Source organism: Mytilus trossulus, chromosome 4 (genome assembly GCF_036588685.1).
Source record: "Mytilus trossulus isolate FHL-02 chromosome 4, PNRI_Mtr1.1.1.hap1, whole genome shotgun sequence".
Lineage (NCBI taxonomy): Eukaryota > Metazoa > Mollusca > Bivalvia > Mytilida > Mytilidae > Mytilus > Mytilus trossulus.
Window position 1 is genome coordinate 5,434,858 of NC_086376.1, and position 22,586 is coordinate 5,457,443.

Below are 22,586 nucleotides of genomic sequence, written 5' to 3' on the forward strand. Positions count from 1 at the left end.
CAATTAATATCACCTTTAAATAGAGGCTTTTTTCTGTTTCAATTTTTCAGATTTTAATCTTTTAATTAGCATGTCAACGTTACATCAAAACCAAAAGTTTGCTCTTTGCAGAGATCTGCTTTTAACATTTTTTTATTGTAGCATCACTAATGAGTCTTTTGTAGACCAAACACACGTCTGGCATCAATATAGATTTTAAACCAGGTATCTTTGATGAGTTTATTTACAAGTCCCATATTTACATGAAGCATCTTTTTGTCAAATTGTTCAGAAAAAAAAACTAATTTTATTGCCTATCAAATATAAACAAAAACTTAAGCAAACTGTAATGAACATACATGTGGCCAGTCCTATACAAATGGGTCTCTTCATCTGTCGAGGAGGGCAACATATACTAGATGCTGTATCTGTAACAAAAACTATCAATTAATATCACCTTTAAATAGAGGCTTTTTTCTGTTTCAATTTTTCAGATTTCAATCTTTTAAATAGAATGTCAACGTTACATCAAAACCAAAAGTCTGCTCTTTGCAGAGATCTGCTTTTAACGTTTTTTTATTGTAGCATCACTTATGAGTCTTTTGTAGACCAAACACACGTCTGGCATCAATATAAATTTTAAACCAGGTATCTCTGATGAGTTTATTTACGAGTCCCATATTAACATGAAGCATCTTTTTGTCAAATTGTTCAGAAAAAAAACTAATTTTATTGCCTATCAAATATAAACATAAACTTAAGCAAACTGTAATGAACATACATGTGGCCAGTCCTATACAAATGGGTCTCTTCATCTGTCGAGGAGGGCAACATATACTAGATGCTGTATCTGTAACAAAAACTATCAATTAATATCACCTTTATAAATAGAGGCTTTTTTCTGTTTCAATTTTTCAGATTTCAATCTTTTAAATAGAATGTCAACGTTACATCAAAACCAAAAGTCTGCTCTTTGCAGAGATCTGCTTTTAACGTTTTTTTATTGTAGCATCACTTATGAGTCTTTTGTAGACCAAACACACGTCTGGCATCAATATAAATTTTAAACCAGGTATCTCTGATGAGTTTATTTACAAGTCCCATATTAACATGAAGCATCTTTTTGTCAAATTGTTCAGAAAAAAAACTAATTTTATTGCCTATCAAATATAAACATAAACTTAAGCAAACTGTAATGAACATACATGTGGCCAGTCCTATACAAATGGGTCTCTTCATCTGTCGAGGAGGGCAACATATACTAGATGCTGTATCTGTAACAAAAACTATCAATTAATATCACCTTTATAAATAGAGGCTTTTTTCTGTTTCAATTTTTCAAATATTAATCTTTTAAATAGAATGTCAACGTTACATCAAAACCAAAAGTTTGCTCTTAGCAGAGATCTGCTTTTAACATTTTTTGATTGTAGCATCACTAATGAGTCTTTTGTAGACCAAACACACGTCTGGCGTCAGTATTAATTTTAAACCAGGTATCTCTGATGAGTTTATTTACAAGTCCCATATTAACATGAAGCATCTTTTTGTCAAATTGTTCAGAAAAAAAACTAATTTTATTGCCTATCAACTATAAACATAAACTTAAGCAAACTGTAATGAACATACATGTGGCCAGTCCTATACAAATGGGTCTCTTCATCTGTCGAGGAGGGCAACATATACTAGATGCTGTATCTGTAACAAAAACTATCAATTAATATCACCTTTAAATAGAGGCTTTTTTCTGTTTCAATTTTTCAAATATTAATCTTTTAAATAGAATGTCAACGTTACATCAAAACCAAAAGTTTGCTCTTAGCAGAGATCTGCTTTTAACATTTTTTTATTGTAGCATCACTAATGAGTCTTTTGTAGACCAAACACACGTCTGGCCTCAGTATAAATTTTAAACCAGGTATCTCTGATGAGGTTTTTTTACAAGTCCCATATTAACATGAAGCATCTTTTTGTCAAATTGTTCAGAAAAAAAAATATTTTTATTGCCTATCAAATATAAACATAAACTTAAGCAAACTGTAATGAACATACATGTGGCCAGTCCTATACAAATGGGTCTCTTCATCTGTCGAGGAGGGCAACATATACTAGATGCTGTATCTGTAACAAAAACTTTCAATTAATATCACCTTTAAATAGAGGCTTTTTTCTGTTTCAATTTTTCAGATTTTAATCTTTTAATTAGCATGTCAACGTTACATCAAAACCAAAAGTTTGCTCTTTGCAGAGATCTGCTTTTAACATTTTTTTATTGTAGCATCACTAATGAGTCTTTTGTAGACCAAACACACGTCTGGCATCAATATAAATTTTAAACCAGGTATCTCTGAATGAATGATCTTTATTCTCATAAACCAAATACATAGTTACAGAGAAGATATTACAATAATATATATTACATATATAAGATATAGCATGTGTGAAATACAAATTAATATGATATTTACACAAATAACAAATAAACACATAGTTGTATTAACCAGGAGGATAGACTTTCACAGAAATAGATTTAATAAATCTACAAAGTTTCTCAAGTTCCACAATATTTATCTCTGATGAGTTTATTTACAAGTCCCATATTTACATGAAGCATCTTTTTGTCAAATTGTTCAGAAAAAAAAACTAATTTTATTGCCTATCAAATATAAACAAAAACTTAAGCAAACTGTAATGAACATACATGTGGCCAGTCCTATACAAATGGGTCTCTTCATCTGTCGAGGAGGGCAACATATACTAGATGCTGTATCTGTAACAAAAACTATCAATTAATATCACCTTTAAATAGAGGCTTTTTTCTGTTTCAATTTTTCAGATTTCAATCTTTTAAATAGAATGTCAACGTTACATCAAAACGAAAAGTTTGCTCTTAGCAGAGATCTGCTTTTAACATTTTTTGATTGTAGCATCACTAATGAGTCTTTTGTAGACCAAACACACGTCTGGCATCAATATAAATTTTAAACCAGGTATCTCTGATGAGGTTTTTTACAAGTCCCATATTAACATGAAGCATCTTTTTGTCAAATTGTTCAGAAAAAAAACTAATTTTATTGCCTATCAAATATAAACATAAATTTAAGCAAACTGTAATGAACATACATGTGGCCAGTCCTATACAAATGGGTCTCTTCATCTGTCGAGGAGGGCAACATATACTAGATGCTGTATCTGTAACAAAAACTATCAATTAATATCACCTTTATAAATAGAGGCTTTTTTCTGTTTCAATTTTTCAAATATTAATCTTTTAAATAGAATGTCAACGTTACATCAAAACCAAAAGTTTGCTCTTAGCAGAGATCTGCTTTTAACATTTTTTGATTGTAGCATCACTAATGAGTCTTTTGTAGACCAAACACACGTCTGGCGTCAGTATAAATTTTAAACCAGGTATCTCTGATGAGGTTTTTTTACAAGTCCCATATTAACATGAAGCATCTTTTTGTCAAATTGTTCAGAAAAAAAACTAATTTTATTGCCTATCAAATATAAACATAAATTTAAGCAAACTGTAATGAACATACATGTGGCCAGTCCTATACAAATGGGTCTCTTCATCTGTCGAGGAGGGCAACATATACTAGATGCTGTATCTGTAACAAAAACTATCAATTAATATCACCTTTAAATAGAGGCTTTTTTCTGTTTCAATTTTTCAGATTTCAATCTTTTAAATAGAATGTCAACGTTACATCAAAACGAAAAGTTTGCTCTTAGCAGAGATCTGCTTTTAACATTTTTTGATTGTAGCATCACTAATGAGTCTTTTGTAGACCAAACACACGTCTGGCGTCAGTATTAATTTTAAACCAGGTATCTCTGATGAGTTTATTTACAAGTCCCATATTAACATGAAGCATCTTTTTGTCAAATTGTTCAGAAAAAAAACTAATTTTATTGCCTATCAACTATAAACATAAACTTAAGCAAACTGTAATGAACATACATGTGGCCAGTCCTATACAAATGGGTCTCTTCATCTGTCGAGGAGGGCAACATATACTAGATGCTGTATCTGTAACAAAAACTATCAATTAATATCACCTTTAAATAGAGGCTTTTTTCTGTTTCAATTTTTCAGATTTTAATCTTTTAATTAGCATGTCAACGTTACATCAAAACCAAAAGTTTGCTCTTTGCAGAGATCTGCTTTTAACATTTTTTTATTGTAGCATCACTAATGAGTCTTTTGTAGACCAAACACACGTCTGGCATCAATATAGATTTTAAACCAGGTATCTTTGATGAGTTTATTTACAAGTCCCATATTTACATGAAGCATCTTTTTGTCAAATTGTTCAGAAAAAAAAACTAATTTTATTGCCTATCAAATATAAACAAAAACTTAAGCAAACTGTAATGAACATACATGTGGCCAGTCCTATACAAATGGGTCTCTTCATCTGTCGAGGAGGGCAACATATACTAGATGCTGTATCTGTAACAAAAACTATCAATTAATATCACCTTTAAATAGAGGCTTTTTTCTGTTTCAATTTTTCAGATTTCAATCTTTTAAATAGAATGTCAACGTTACATCAAAACCAAAAGTCTGCTCTTTGCAGAGATCTGCTTTTAACGTTTTTTTATTGTAGCATCACTTATGAGTCTTTTGTAGACCAAACACACGTCTGGCATCAATATAAATTTTAAACCAGGTATCTCTGATGAGTTTATTTACAAGTCCCATATTAACATGAAGCATCTTTTTGTCAAATTGTTCAGAAAAAAAACTAATTTTATTGCCTATCAAATATAAACATAAACTTAAGCAAACTGTAATGAACATACATGTGGCCAGTCCTATACAAATGGGTCTCTTCATCTGTCGAGGAGGGCAACATATACTAGATGCTGTATCTGTAACAAAAACTATCAATTAATATCACCTTTATAAATAGAGGCTTTTTTCTGTTTCAATTTTTCAGATTTCAATCTTTTAAATAGAATGTCAACGTTACATCAAAACCAAAAGTCTGCTCTTTGCAGAGATCTGCTTTTAACGTTTTTTTATTGTAGCATCACTTATGAGTCTTTTGTAGACCAAACACACGTCTGGCATCAATATAAATTTTAAACCAGGTATCTCTGATGAGTTTATTTACAAGTCCCATATTAACATGAAGCATCTTTTTGTCAAATTGTTCAGAAAAAAAACTAATTTTATTGCCTATTAAATATAAACATAAACTTAAGCAAACTGTAATGAACATACATGTGGCCAGTCCTATACAAATGGGTCTCTTCATCTGTCGAGGAGGGCAACATATACTAGATGCTGTATCTGTAACAAAAACTATCAATTAATATCACCTTTATAAATAGAGGCTTTTTTCTGTTTCAATTTTTCAAATATTAATCTTTTAAATAGAATGGCAACGTTACATCAAAACGAAAAGTTTGCTCTTAGCAGAGATCTGCTTTTAACATTTTTTGATTGTAGCATCACTAATGAGTCTTTTGTAGACCAAACACACGTCTGGCGTCAGTATAAATTTTAAACCAGGTATCTCTGATGAGGTTTTTTTACAAGTCCCATATTAACATGAAGCATCTTTTTGTCAAATTGTTCAGAAAAAAAAACTAATTTTATTGCCTATCAAATATAAACATAAATTTAAGCAAACTGTAATGAACATACATGTGGCCAGTCCTATACAAATGGGTCTCTTCATCTGTCGAGGAGGGCAACATATACTAGATGCTGTATCTGTAACAAAAACTATCAATTAATATCACCTTTATAAATAGAGGCTTTTTTCTGTTTCAATTTTTCAAATATTAATCTTTTAAATAGAATGTCAACGTTACATCAAAACGAAAAGTTTGCTCTTAGCAGAGATCTGCTTTTAACATTTTTTGATTGTAGCATCACTAATGAGTCTTTTCATAGACCAAACACATGTATGGCGTCAATATAAATTTTAAACCAGGTATCTATGATGAGTTTATTTACAAGTCCCATATTAATATGAAGCATCTTTTTGTCAATTTGTTCAGAAAAAAAAAACTAATTTTATTGCCTATCAAATATAAACATAAACTTAAGCAAACTGTAATGAACTTACATGTGGCCAGTCCTATACAAATGGGTCTCTTCATCTGTCGAGGAGGGCAACATATACTAGATGCTGTATCTGTAACAAAAACTATCAATTAATATCACCTTTAAAAAGAGGCTTTTTCTGTTTCAATTTTTCAAATATTAATCTTTTAAATAGAATGTCAACGTTACATCAAAACGAAAAGTTTGCTCTTAGCAGAGATCTGCTTTTAACATTTTTTGATTGTAGCATCACTAATGAGTCTTTTGTAGATAAAACACACGTCTGGCATCAATATAAATTTTAAACCACGTTTCTATGATGAGTTTATTTACAAGTCCCATATTAACATGAAGCATCTTTTTGTCAAATTGTTCAGAAAAAAACTAATTTTATTGCCTATCAAATATAAACATAAATTTAAGCAAACTGTAATGAACATACATGTGGCCAGTCCTATACAAATAGGTCTCTTCATCTGTCGAGGAGGGCAACATATACTAGATGCTGTATCTGTAACAAAAACTATCAATTAATATCACCTTTATAAATAGAGGCTTTTTTCTGTTTCAATTTTTCAAATATTAATCTTTTAAATAGAATGTCAACGTTACATCAAAACCAAAAGTTTGCTCTTAGCAGAGATCTGCTTTTAACATTTTTTGATTGTAGCATCACTAATGAGTCTTTTGTAGACCAAACACACGTCTGGCGTCAGTATAAATTTTAAACCCGGTATCTCTGATGAGGTTTTTTTACAAGTCCCATATTAACATGAAGCATCTTTTTGTCAAATTGTTCAGAAAAAAAACTAATTTTATTGCCTATCAAATATAAACATAAATTTAGGCAAACTGTAATGAACATACATGTGGCCAGTCCTATACAAATGGGTCTCTTCATCTGTCGAGGAGGGCAACATATACTAGATGCTGTATCTGTAACAAAAACTATCAATTAATATCACCTTTAAATAGAGGCTTTTTTCTGTTTCAATTTTTCAGATTTCAATCTTTTAAATAGAATGTCAACGTTACATCAAAACGAAAAGTTTGCTCTTAGCAGAGATCTGCTTTTAACATTTTTTGATTGTAGCATCACTAATGAGTCTTTTGTAGACCAAACACATGTCTGGCGTCAGTATTAATTTTAAACCAGGTATCTCTGATGAGTTTATTTACAAGTCCCATATTAACATGAAGCATCTTTTTGTCAAATTGTTCAGAAAAAAAACTAATTTTATTGCCTATCAACTATAAACATAAACTTAAGCAAACTGTAATGAACATACATGTGGCCAGTCCTATACAAATGGGTCTCTTCATCTGTCGAGGAGGGCAACATATACTAGATGCTGTATCTGTAACAAAAACTATCAATTAATATCACCTTTAAATAGAGGCTTTTTTCTGTTTCAATTTTTCAGATTTTAATCTTTTAATTAGCATGTCAACGTTACATCAAAACCAAAAGTTTGCTCTTTGCAGAGATCTGCTTTTAACATTTTTTTATTGTAGCATCACTAATGAGTCTTTTGTAGACCAAACACACGTCTGGCATCAATATAGATTTTAAACCAGGTATCTTTGATGAGTTTATTTACAAGTCCCATATTTACATGAAGCATCTTTTTGTCAAATTGTTCAGAAAAAAAAACTAATTTTATTGCCTATCAAATATAAACAAAAACTTAAGCAAACTGTAATGAACATACATGTGGCCAGTCCTATACAAATGGGTCTCTTCATCTGTCGAGGAGGGCAACATATACTAGATGCTGTATCTGTAACAAAAACTATCAATTAATATCACCTTTATAAATAGAGGCTTTTTTCTGTTTCAATTTTTCAAATATTAATCTTTTAAATAGAATGTCAACGTTACATCAAAACGAAAAGTTTGCTCTTAGCAGAGATCTGCTTTTAACATTTTTTGATTGTAGCATCACTAATGAGTCTTTTCATAGACCAAACACATGTCTGGCGTCAATATAAATTTTAAACCAGGTATCTATGATGAGTTTATTTACAAGTCCCATATTAATATGAAGCATCTTTTTGTCAATTTGTTCAGAAAAAAAAACTAATTTTATTGCCTATCAAATATAAACATAAACTTAAGCAAACTGTAATGAACTTACATGTGGCCAGTCCTATACAAATGGGTCTCTTCATCTGTCGAGGAGGGCAACATATACTAGATGCTGTATCTGTAACAAAAACTATCAATTAATATCACCTTTAAAAAGAGGCTTTTTTCTGTTTCAATTTTTCAAATATTAATCTTTTAAATAGAATGTCAACGTTACATCAAAACGAAAAGTTTGCTCTTAGCAGAGATCTGCTTTTAACATTTTTTGATTGTAGCATCACTAATGAGTCTTTTGTAGACCAAACACACGTCTGGCATCAATATAAATTTTAAACCACGTTTCTATGATGAGTTTATTTACAAGTCCCATATTAACATGAAGCATCTTTTTGTCAAATTGTTCAGAAAAAAAAACTAATTTTATTGCCTATCAAATATAAACATAAACTTAAGCAAACTGTAATGAACATACATGTGGCCAGTCCTATACAAATAGGTCTCTTCATCTGTCGAGGAGGGCAACATATACTAGATGCTGTATCTGTAACAAAAACTATCAATTAATATCACCTTTATAAATAGAGGCTTTTTTCTGTTTCAATTTTTCAAATATTAATCTTTTAAATAGAATGTCAACGTTACATCAAAACCAAAAGTTTGCTCTTAGCAGAGATCTGCTTTTAACATTTTTTGATTGTAGCATCACTAATGAGTCTTTTGTAGACCAAACACACGTCTGGCGTCAGTATAAATTTTAAACCAGGTATCTCTGATGAGGTTTTTTTACAAGTCCCATATTAACATGAAGCATCTTTTTGTCAAATTGTTCAGAAAAAAAACTAATTTTATTGCCTATCAAATATAAACATAAATTTAAGCAAACTGTAATGAACATACATGTGGCCAGTCCTATACAAATGGGTCTCTTCATCTGTCGAGGAGGGCAACATATACTAGATGCTGTATCTGTAACAAAAACTATCAATTAATATCACCTTTAAATAGAGGCTTTTTTCTGTTTCAATTTTTCAGATTTCAATCTTTTAAATAGAATGTCAACGTTACATCAAAACGAAAAGTTTGCTCTTAGCAGAGATCTGCTTTTAACATTTTTTGATTGTAGCATCACTAATGAGTCTTTTGTAGACCAAACACACGTCTGGCGTCAGTATTAATTTTAAACCAGGTATCTCTGATGAGTTTATTTACAAGTCCCATATTAACATGAAGCATCTTTTTGTCAAATTGTTCAGAAAAAAAACTAATTTTATTGCCTATCAACTATAAACATAAACTTAAGCAAACTGTAATGAACATACATGTGGCCAGTCCTATACAAATGGGTCTCTTCATCTGTCGAGGAGGGCAACATATACTAGATGCTGTATCTGTAACAAAAACTATCAATTAATATCACCTTTAAATAGAGGCTTTTTTCTGTTTCAATTTTTCAGATTTTAATCTTTTAATTAGCATGTCAACGTTACATCAAAACCAAAAGTTTGCTCTTTGCAGAGATCTGCTTTTAACATTTTTTTATTGTAGCATCACTAATGAGTCTTTTGTAGACCAAACACACGTCTGGCATCAATATAGATTTTAAACCAGGTATCTTTGATGAGTTTATTTACAAGTCCCATATTTACATGAAGCATCTTTTTGTCAAATTGTTCAGAAAAAAAAACTAATTTTATTGCCTATCAAATATAAACAAAAACTTAAGCAAACTGTAATGAACATACATGTGGCCAGTCCTATACAAATGGGTCTCTTCATCTGTCGAGGAGGGCAACATATACTAGATGCTGTATCTGTAACAAAAACTATCAATTAATATCACCTTTAAATAGAGGCTTTTTTCTGTTTCAATTTTTCAGATTTCAATCTTTTAAATAGAATGTCAACGTTACATCAAAACCAAAAGTCTGCTCTTTGCAGAGATCTGCTTTTAACGTTTTTTTATTGTAGCATCACTTATGAGTCTTTTGTAGACCAAACACACGTCTGGCATCAATATAAATTTTAAACCAGGTATCTCTGATGAGTTTATTTACAAGTCCCATATTAACATGAAGCATCTTTTTGTCAAATTGTTCAGAAAAAAAACTAATTTTATTGCCTATCAAATATAAACATAAACTTAAGCAAACTGTAATGAACATACATGTGGCCAGTCCTATACAAATGGGTCTCTTCATCTGTCGAGGAGGGCAACATATACTAGATGCTGTATCTGTAACAAAAACTATCAATTAATATCACCTTTATAAATAGAGGCTTTTTTCTGTTTCAATTTTTCAAATATTAATCTTTTAAATAGAATGGCAACGTTACATCAAAACGAAAAGTTTGCTCTTAGCAGAGATCTGCTTATTTTTTGATTGTAGCATCACTAATGAGTCTTTTGTAGACCAAACACACGTCTGGCGTCAGTATAAATTTTAAACCAGGTATCTCTGATGAGGTTTTTTTACAAGTCCTATATTAACATGAAGCATCTTTTTGTCAAATTGTTCAGAAAAAAAACTAATTTTATTGCCTATCAAATATAAACATAAATTTAAGCAAACTGTAATGAACATACATGTGGCCAGTCCTATACAAATGGGTCTCTTCATCTGTCGAGGAGGGCAACATATACTAGATGCTGTATCTGTAACAAAAACTATCAATTAATATCACCTTTATAAATAGAGGCTTTTTTCTGTTTCAATTTTTCAAATATTAATCTTTTAAATAGAATGTCAACGTTACATCAAAACGAAAAGTTTGCTCTTAGCAGAGATCTGCTTTTAACATTTTTTGATTGTAGCATCACTAATGAGTCTTTTCATAGACCAAACACATGTCTGGCGTCAATATAAATTTTAAACCAGGTATCTATGATGAGTTTATTTACAAGTCCCATATTAATATGAAGCATCTTTTTGTCAATTTGTTCAGAAAAAAAAACTAATTTTATTGCCTATCAAATATAAACATAAACTTAAGCAAACTGTAATGAACTTACATGTGGCCAGTCCTATACAAATGGGTCTCTTCATCTGTCGAGGAGGGCAACATATACTAGATGCTGTATCTGTAACAAAAACTATCAATTAATATCACCTTTAAAAAGAGGCTTTTTTCTGTTTCAATTTTTCAAATATTAATCTTTTAAATAGAATGTCAACGTTACATCAAAACGAAAAGTTTGCTCTTAGCAGAGATCTGCTTTTAACATTTTTTGATTGTAGCATCACTAATGAGTCTTTTGTAGACCAAACACACGTCTGGCATCAATATAAATTTTAAACCACGTTTCTATGATGAGTTTATTTACAAGTCCCATATTAACATGAAGCATCTTTTTGTCAAATTGTTCAGAAAAAAAAACTAATTTTATTGCCTTTCAAATATAAACATAAACTTAAGCAAACTGTAATGAACATACATGTGGCCAGTCCTATACAAATAGGTCTCTTCATCTGTCGAGGAGGGCAACATATACTAGATGCTGTATCTGTAACAAAAACTATCAATTAATATCACCTTTATAAATAGAGGCTTTTTTCTGTTTCAATTTTTCAAATATTAATCTTTTAAATAGAATGTCAACGTTACATCAAAACGAAAAGTTTGCTCTTAGCAGAGATCTGCTTTTAACATTTTTTGATTGTAGCATCACTAATGAGTCTTTTGTAGACCAAACACACGTCTGGCGTCAGTATAAATTTTAAACCAGGTATCTCTGATGAGTTTATTTACAAGTCCCATATTAACATGAAGCATCTTTTTGTCAAATTGTTCAGAAAAAAAACTAATTTTATTGCCTATCAACTATAAACATAAACTTAAGCAAACTGTAATGAACATACATGTGGCCAGTCCTATACAAATGGGTCTCTTCATCTGTCGAGGAGGGCAACATATACTAGATGCTGTATCTGTAACAAAAACTATCAATTAATATCACCTTTAAATAGAGGCTTTTTTCTGTTTCAATTTTTCAGATTTTAATCTTTTAATTAGCATGTCAACGTTACATCAAAACCAAAAGTTTGCTCTTTGCAGAGATCTGCTTTTAACATTTTTTTATTGTAGCATCACTAATGAGTCTTTTGTAGACCAAACACACGTCTGGCATCAATATAGATTTTAAACCAGGTATCTCTGATGAGTTTATTTACAAGTCCCATATTTACATGAAGCATCTTTTTGTCAAATTGTTCAGAAAAAAAAACTAATTTTATTGCCTATCAAATATAAACAAAAACTTAAGCAAACTGTAATGAACATACATGTGGCCAGTCCTATACAAATGGGTCTCTTCATCTGTCGAGGAGGGCAACATATACTAGATGCTGTATCTGTAACAAAAACTATCAATTAATATCACCTTTAAATAGAGGCTTTTTTCTGTTTCAATTTTTCAGATTTCAATCTTTTAAATAGAATGTCAACGTTACATCAAAACCAAAAGTCTGCTCTTTGCAGAGATCTGCTTTTAACGTTTTTTTATTGTAGCATCACTTCTGAGTCTTTTGTAGACCAAACACACGTCTGGCATCAATATAAATTTTAAACCATGTATCTCTGATGAGTTTATTTACAAGTCCCATATTAACATGAAGCATCTTTTTGTCAAATTGTTCAGAAAAAAAACCTAATTTTATTGCCTATCAAATATAAACATAAACTTAAGCAAACTGTAATGAACATACATGTGGCCAGTCCTATACAAATAGGTCTCTTCATCTGTCGAGGAGGGCAACATATACTAGATGCTGTATCTGTAACAAAAACTATCAATTAATATCACCTTTATAAATAGAGGCTTTTTTCTGTTTCAATTTTTCAGATTTCAATCTTTTAAATAGAATGTCAACGTTACATCAAAACGAAAAGTTTGCTCTGAGCAGAGATCTGCTTTTAACATTTTTTGATTGTAGCATCACTAATGAGTCTTTTGTAGACCAAACACACGTCTGGCGTCAGTATAAACTTTAAACCAGGTATCTCTGATGAGTTTTTTTACAAGTCCCATATTAACATGAAGCATCTTTTTGTCAAATTGTTCAGAAAAAAAACTAATTTTATTGCCTATCAACTATAAACATAAACTTAAGCAAACTGTAATGAACATACATGTGGCCAGTCCTATACAAATGGGTCTCTTCATCTGTCGAGGAGGGCAACATATACTAGATGCTGTATCTGTAACAAAAACTATCAATTAATATCACCTTTAAATAGAGGCTTTTTTCTGTTTCAATTTTTCAGATTTTAATCTTTTAATTAGCATGTCAACGTTACATCAAAACCAAAAGTTTGCTCTTTGCAGAGATCTGCTTTTAACATTTTTTTATTGTAGCATCACTAATGAGTCTTTTGTAGACCAAACACACGTCTGGCATCAATATAGATTTTAAACCAGGTATCTCTGATGAGTTTATTTACAAGTCCCATATTTACATGAAGCATCTTTTTGTCAAATTGTTCAGAAAAAAAAACTAATTTTATTGCCTATCAAATATAAACAAAAACTTAAGCAAACTGTAATGAACATACATGTGGCCAGTCCTATACAAATGGGTCTCTTCATCTGTCGAGGAGGGCAACATATACTAGATGCTGTATCTGTAACAAAAACTATCAATTAATATCACCTTTAAATAGAGGCTTTTTTCTGTTTCAATTTTTCAGATTTCAATCTTTTAAATAGAATGTCAACGTTACATCAAAACCAAAAGTCTGCTCTTTGCAGAGATCTGCTTTTAACGTTTTTTTATTGTAGCATCACTTCTGAGTCTTTTGTAGACCAAACACACGTCTGGCATCAATATAAATTTTAAACCAGGTATCTCTGATGAGTTTATTTACAAGTCCCATATTAACATGAAGCATCTTTTTGTCAAATTGTTCAGAAAAAAAACTAATTTTATTGCCTATCAAATATAAACATAAACTTAAGCAAACTGTAATGAACATACATGTGGCCAGTCCTATACAAATGGGTCTCTTCATCTGTCGAGGAGGGCAACATATACTAGATGCTGTATCTGTAACAAAAACTATCAATTAATATCACCTTTATAAATAGAGGCTTTTTTCTGTTTCAATTTTTCAGATTTCAATCTTTTAAATAGAATGTCAACGTTACATCAAAACCAAAAGTCTGCTCTTTGCAGAGATCTGCTTTTAACGTTTTTTTATTGTAGCATCACTTATGAGTCTTTTGTAGACCAAACACACGTCTGGCATCAATATAAATTTTAAACCAGGTATCTCTGATGAGTTTATTTACAAGTCCCATATTAACATGAAGCATCTTTTTGTCAAATTGTTCAGAAAAAAAACTAATTTTATTGCCTATCAAATATAAACATAAACTTAAGCAAACTGTAATGAACATACATGTGGCCAGTCCTATACAAATGGGTCTCTTCATCTGTCGAGGAGGGCAACATATACTAGATGCTGTATCTGTAACAAAAACTATCAATTAATATCACCTTTATAAATAGAGGCTTTTTTCTGTTTCAATTTTTCAAATATTAATCTTTTAAATAGAATGGCAACGTTACATCAAAACGAAAAGTTTGCTCTTAGCAGAGATCTGCTTTTAACATTTTTTGATTGTAGCATCACTAATGAGTCTTTTGTAGACCAAACACACGTCTGGCGTCAGTATAAATTTTAAACCAGGTATCTCTGATGAGGTTTTTTTACAAGTCCCATATTAACATGAAGCATCTTTTTGTCAAATTGTTCAGAAAAAAAACTAATTTTATTGCCTATCAAATATAAACATAAATTTAAGCAAACTGTAATGAACATACATGTGGCCAGTCCTATACAAATAGGTCTCTTCATCTGTCGAGGAGGGCAACATATACTAGATGCTGTATCTGTAACAAAAACTATCAATTAATATCACCTTTAAATAGAGGCTTTTTTCTGTTTCAATTTTTCAGATTTCAATCTTTTAAATAGAATGTCAACGTTACATCAAAACCAAAAGTCTGCTCTTTGCAGAGATCTGCTTTTAACGTTTTTTTATTGTCGCATCACTTCTGAGTCTTTTGTAGACCAAACACACGTCTGGCATCAATATAAATTTTAAACCAGGTATCTCTGATGAGTTTATTTACAAGTCCCATATTAACATGAAGCATCTTTTTGTCAAATTGTTCAGAAAAAAAACTAATTTTATTGCCTATCAAATATAAACAAAAACTTAAGCAAACTGTAATGAACATACATGTGGCCAGTCCTATACAAATGGGTCTCTTCATCTGTCGAGGAGGGCAACATATACTAGATGCTGTATCTGTAACAAAAACTATCAATTAATATCACCTTTAAATAGAGGCTTTTTTCTGTTTCAATTTTTCAGATTTCAATCTTTTAAATAGAATGTCAACGTTACATCAAAACCAAAAGTCTGCTCTTTGCAGAGATCTGCTTTTAACGTTTTTTTATTGTAGCATCACTTCTGAGTCTTTTGTAGACCAAACACACGTCTGGCATCAATATAAATTTTAAACCATGTATCTCTGATGAGTTTATTTACAAGTCCCATATTAACATGAAGCATCTTTTTGTCAAATTGTTCAGAAAAAAAACCTAATTTTATTGCCTATCAAATATAAACATAAACTTAAGCAAACTGTAATGAACATACATGTGGCCAGTCCTATACAAATAGGTCTCTTCATCTGTCGAGGAGGGCAACATATACTAGATGCTGTATCTGTAACAAAAACTATCAATTAATATCACCTTTATAAATAGAGGCTTTTTTCTGTTTCAATTTTTCAGATTTCAATCTTTTAAATAGAATGTCAACGTTACATCAAAACGAAAAGTTTGCTCTGAGCAGAGATCTGCTTTTAACATTTTTTGATTGTAGCATCACTAATGAGTCTTTTGTAGACCAAACACACGTCTGGCGTCAGTATAAATTTTAAACCAGGTATCTCTGATGAGTTTTTTTACAAGTCCCATATTAACATGAAGCATCTTTTTGTCAAATTGTTCAGAAAAAAAACTAATTTTATTGCCTATCAACTATAAACATAAACTTAAGCAAACTGTAATGAACATACATGTGGCCAGTCCTATACAAATGGGTCTCTTCATCTGTCGAGGAGGGCAACATATACTAGATGCTGTATCTGTAACAAAAACTATCAATTAATATCACCTTTAAATAGAGGCTTTTTTCTGTTTCAATTTTTCAGATTTTAATCTTTTAATTAGCATGTCAACGTTACATCAAAACCAAAAGTTTGCTCTTTGCAGAGATCTGCTTTTAACATTTTTTTATTGTAGCATCACTAATGAGTCTTTTGTAGACCAAACACACGTCTGGCATCAATATAGATTTTAAACCAGGTATCTCTGATGAGTTTATTTACAAGTCCCATATTTACATGAAGCATCTTTTTGTCAAATTGTTCAGAAAAAAAAACTAATTTTATTGCCTATCAAATATAAACAAAAACTTAAGCAAACTGTAATGAACATACATGTGGCCAGTCCTATACAAATGGGTCTCTTCATCTGTCGAGGAGGGCAACATATACTAGATGCTGTATCTGTAACAAAAACTATCAATTAATATCACCTTTAAATAGAGGCTTTTTTCTGTTTCAATTTTTCAGATTTCAATCTTTTAAATAGAATGTCAACGTTACATCAAAACCAAAAGTCTGCTCTTTGCAGAGATCTGCTTTTAACGTTTTTTTATTGTAGCATCACTTCTGAGTCTTTTGTAGACCAAACACACGTCTGGCATCAATATAAATTTTAAACCAGGTATCTCTGATGAGTTTATTTACAAGTCCCATATTAACATGAAGCATCTTTTTGTCAAATTGTTCAGAAAAAAAACTAATTTTATTGCCTATCAAATATAAACATAAACTTAAGCAAACTGTAATGAACATACATGTGGCCAGTCCTATACAAATGGGTCTCTTCATCTGTCGAGGAGGGCAACATATACTAGATGCTGTATCTGTAACAAAAACTATCAATTAATATCACCTTTATAAATAGAGGCTTTTTTCTGTTTCAATTTTTCAGATTTCAATCTTTTAAATAGAATGTCAACGTTACATCAAAACCAAAAGTCTGCTCTTTGCAGAGATCTGCTTTTAACGTTTTTTTATTGTAGCATCACTTCTGAGTCTTTTGTAGACCAAACACACGTCTGGCATCAATATAAATTTTAAACCAGGTATCTCTGATGAGTTTATTTACAAGTCCCATATTAACATGAAGCATCTTTTTGTCAAATTGTTCAGAAAAAAAACTAATTTTATTGCCTATCAAATATAAACATAAACTTAAGCAAACTGTAATGAACATACATGTGGCCAGTCCTATACAAATGGGTCTCTTCATCTGTCGAGGAGGGCAACATATACTAGATGCTGTATCTGTAACAAAAACTATCAATTAATATCACCTTTATAAATAGAGGCTTTTTTCTGTTTCAATTTTTCAAATATTAATCTTTTAAATAGAATGGCAACGTTACATCAAAACGAAAAGTTTGCTCTTAGCAGAGATCTGCTTTTAACATTTTTTGATTGTAGCATCACTAATGAGTCTTTTGTAGACCAAACACACGTCTGGCGTCAGTATAAATTTTAAACCAGGTATCTCTGATGAGGTTTTTTTACAAGTCCCATATTAACATGAAGCATCTTTTTGTCAAATTGTTCAGAAAAAAAACTAATTTTATTGCCTATCAAATATAAACATAAATTTAAGCAAACTGTAATGAACATACATGTGGCCAGTCCTATACAAATAGGTCTCTTCATCTGTCGAGGAGGGCAACATATACTAGATGCTGTATCTGTAACAAAAACTATCAATTAATATCACCTTTAAATAGAGGCTTTTTTCTGTTTCAATTTTTCAGATTTCAATCTTTTAAATAGAATGTCAACGTTACATCAAAACCAAAAGTCTGCTCTTTGCAGAGATCTGCTTTTAACGTTTTTTTATTGTCGCATCACTTCTGAGTCTTTTGTAGACCAAACACACGTCTGGCATCAATATAAATTTTAAACCAGGTATCTCTGATGAGTTTATTTACAAGTCCCATATTAACATGAAGCATCTTTTTGTCAAATTGTTCAGAAAAAAAACTAATTTTATTGCCTATCAAATATAAACATAAACTTAAGCAAACTGTAATGAACATACATGTGGCCAGTCCTATACAAATGGGTCTCTTCATCTGTCGAGGAGGGCAACATATACTAGATGCTGTATCTGTAACAAAAACTATCAATTAATATCACCTTTAAATAGAGGCTTTTTTCTGTTTCAATTTTTCAGATTTCAATCTTTTAAATAGAATGTCAACGTTACATCAAAACCAAAAGTCTGCTCTTTGCAGAGATCTGCTTTTAACGTTTTTTTATTGTAGCATCACTTCTGAGTCTTTTGTAGACCAAACACACGTCTGGCATCAATATAAATTTTAAACCAGGTATCTCTGATGAGTTTATTTACAAGTCCCATATTAACATGAAGCATCTTTTTGTCAAATTGTTCAGAAAAAAAACTAATTTTATTGCCTATCAAATATAAACATAAACTTAAGCAAACTGTAATGAACATACATGTGGCCAGTCCTATACAAATGGGTCTCTTCATCTGTCGAGGAGGGCAACATATACTAGATGCTGTATCTGTAACAAAAACTATCAATTAATATCACCTTTATAAATAGAGGCTTTTTTCTGTTTCAATTTTTCAGATTTCAATCTTTTAAATAGAATGTCAACGTTACATCAAAACCAAAAGTCTGCTCTTTGCAGAGATCTGCTTTTAACGTTTTTTTATTGTAGCATCACTTATGAGTCTTTTGTAGACCAAACACACGTCTGGCATCAATATAAATTTTAAACCAGGTATCTCTGATGAGTTTATTTACAAGTCCCATATTAACATGAAGCATCTTTTTGTCAAATTGTTCAGAAAAAAAACTAATTTTATTGCCTATCAAATATAAACATAAACTTAAGCAAACTGTAATGAACATACATGTGGCCAGTCCTATACAAATGGGTCTCTTCATCTGTCGAGGAGGGCAACATATACTAGATGCTGTATCTGTAACAAAAACTATCAATTAATATCACCTTTATAAATAGAGGCTTTTTTCTGTTTCAATTTTTCAAATATTAATCTTTTAAATAGAATGGCAACGTTACATCAAAACGAAAAGTTTGCTCTTAGCAGAGATCTGCTTTTAACATTTTTTGATTGTAGCATCACTAATGAGTCTTTTGTAGACCAAACACACGTCTGGCGTCAGTATAAATTTTAAACCAGGTATCTCTGATGAGGTTTTTTTACATGTCCCATATTAACATGAAGCATCTTTTTGTCAAATTGTTCAGAAAAAAAACTAATTTTATTGCCTATCAAATATAAACATAAATTTAAGCAAACTGTAATGAACATACATGTGGCCAGTCCTATACAAATAGGTCTCTTCATCTGTCGAGGAGGGCAACATATACTAGATGCTGTATCTGTAACAAAAACTATCAATTAATATCACCTTTAAATAGAGGCTTTTTTCTGTTTCAATTTTTCAGATTTCAATCTTTTAAATAGAATGTCAACGTTACATCAAAACCAAAAGTCTGCTCTTTGCAGAGATCTGCTTTTAACGTTTTTTTATTGTCGCATCACTTCTGAGTCTTTTGTAGACCAAACACACGTCTGGCATCAATATAAATTTTAAACCAGGTATCTCTGATGAGTTTATTTACAAGTCCCATATTAACATGAAGCATCTTTTTGTCAAATTGTTCAGAAAAAAAACTAATTTTATTGCCTATCAAATATAAACATAAACTTAAGCAAACTGTAATGAACATACATGTGGCCAGTCCTATACAAATGGGTCTCTTCATCTGTCGAGGAGGGCAACATATACTAGATGCTGTATCTGTAACAAAAACTATCAATTAATATCACCTTTATAAATAGAGGCTTTTTTCTGTTTCAATTTTTCAGATTTCAATCTTTTAAATAGAATGTCAACGTTACATCAAAACCAAAAGTCTGCTCTTTGCAGAGATCTGCTTTTAACGTTTTTTTATTGTAGCATCACTTATGAGTCTTTTGTAGACCAAACACACGTCTGGCATCAATATAAATTTTAAACCAGGTATCTCTGATGAGTTTATTTACAAGTCCCATATTAACATGAAGCATCTTTTTGTCAAATTGTTCAGAAAAAAAACTAATTTTATTGCCTATCAAATATAAACATAAACTTAAGCAAACTGTAATGAACATACATGTGGCCAGTCCTATACAAATGGGTCTCTTCATCTGTCGAGGAGGGCAACATATACTAGATGCTGTATCTGTAACAAAAACTATCAATTAATATCACCTTTATAAATAGAGGCTTTTTTCTGTTTCAATTTTTCAAATATTAATCTTTTAAATAGAATGGCAACGTTACATCAAAACGAAAAGTTTGCTCTTAGCAGAGATCTGCTTTTAACATTTTTTGATTGTAGCATCACTAATGAGTCTTTTGTAGACCAAACACACGTCTGGCGTCAGTATAAATTTTAAACCAGGTATCTCTGATGAGGTTTTTTTACAAGTCCCATATTAACATGAAGCATCTTTTTGTCAAATTGTTCAGAAAAAAAACTAATTTTATTGCCTATCAAATATAAACATAAATTTAAGCAAACTGTAATGAACATACATGTGGCCAGTCCTATACAAATGGGTCTCTTCATCTGTCGAGGAGGGCAACATATACTAGATGCTGTATCTGTAACAAAAACTATCAATTAATATCACCTTTATAAATAGAGGCTTTTTTCTGTTTCAATTTTTCAAATATTAATCTTTTAAATAGAATGTCAACGTTACATCAAAACGAAAAGTTTGCTCTTGGCAGAGATCTGCTTTTAACATTTTTTGATTGTAGCATCACTTATGAGTCTTTTGTAGACCAAACACACGTCTGGCGTCAGTATAAATTTTAAACCAGGTATCTCTGATGAGGTTTTTTTACAAGTCCCATATTAACATGAAGCATCTTTTTGTCAAATTGTTCAGAAAAAAAACTAATTTTATTGCCTATCAAATATAAACATAAATTTAAGCAAACTGTAATGAACATACATGTGGCCAGTCCTATACAAATGGGTCTTTTCATCTGTCGAGGAGGGCAACATATACTAGATGCTGTATCTGTAACAAAAACTATCAATTAATATCACCTTTATAAATAGAGGCTTTTTTCTGTTTCAATTTTTCAAATATTAATCTTTTAAATAGAATGTCAACGTTACATCAAAACGAAAAGTTTGCTCTTAGCAGAGATCTGCTTTTAACATTTTTTGATTGTAGCATCACTAATGAGTCTTTTGTAGACCAAACACACGTCTGGCGTCAGTATAAATTTTAAACCAGGTATCTCTGATGAGGTTTTTTTACAAGTCCCATATTAACATGAAGCATCTTTTTGTCAAATTGTTCAGAAAAAAAACTAATTTTATTGCCTATCAAATATAAACATAAATTTAAGCAAACTGTAATGAACATACATGTGGCCAGTCCTATACAAATGGGTCTCTTTATCTGTCGAGGAGGGCAACATATACTAGATGCTGTATCTGTAACAAAAACTATCAATTAATATCACCTTTAAATAGAGGCTTTTTTCTGTTTCAATTTTTCAGATTTCAATCTTTTAATTAGCATGTCAACGTTACATCAAAACCAAAAGTTTGCTCTTTGCAGAGATCTGCTTTTAACATTTTTTTATTGTAGCATCACTAATGAGTCTTTTGTAGACCAAACACACGTCTGGCATCAATATAAATTTTAAACCAGGTATCTCTGATGAGTTTATTTACAAGTCCCATATTTACATGAAGCATCTTTTTGTCAAATTGTTCAGAAAAAAAAACTAATTTTATTGCCTATCAAATATAAACAAAAACTTAAGCAAACTGTAATGAACATACATGTGGCCAGTCCTATACAAATGGGTCTCTTCATCTGTCGAGGAGGGCAACATATACTAGATGCTGTATCTGTAACAATCAAAGAGCTGAAAGCTCTGAAGAAAAATGACGCCACTGTCTCTAATATTGGGATAGTTTTTATGCAAGTCTTGATTTTCACATACCGTAATTAGTTTAACAATGCAACATGTATCGTGAGCATATAATTGATATTCGTATATGTGTGTGTGTGTGAAGTGAAGGTGACAACTGGCTGGTTTTTTAAGACAAATGAATAGGTCAAGACTAGCTGAATTGTACAAATAAATACCGTAGAAAGGCTTGTATATTTCTCACTGGTACATAGTCTGAATCTGGGTCCGTTCGGTTCCATTCACGTTTGCGCCCACTCATTTTCACCCCTTTCACTTTCACACCCTACATGTTC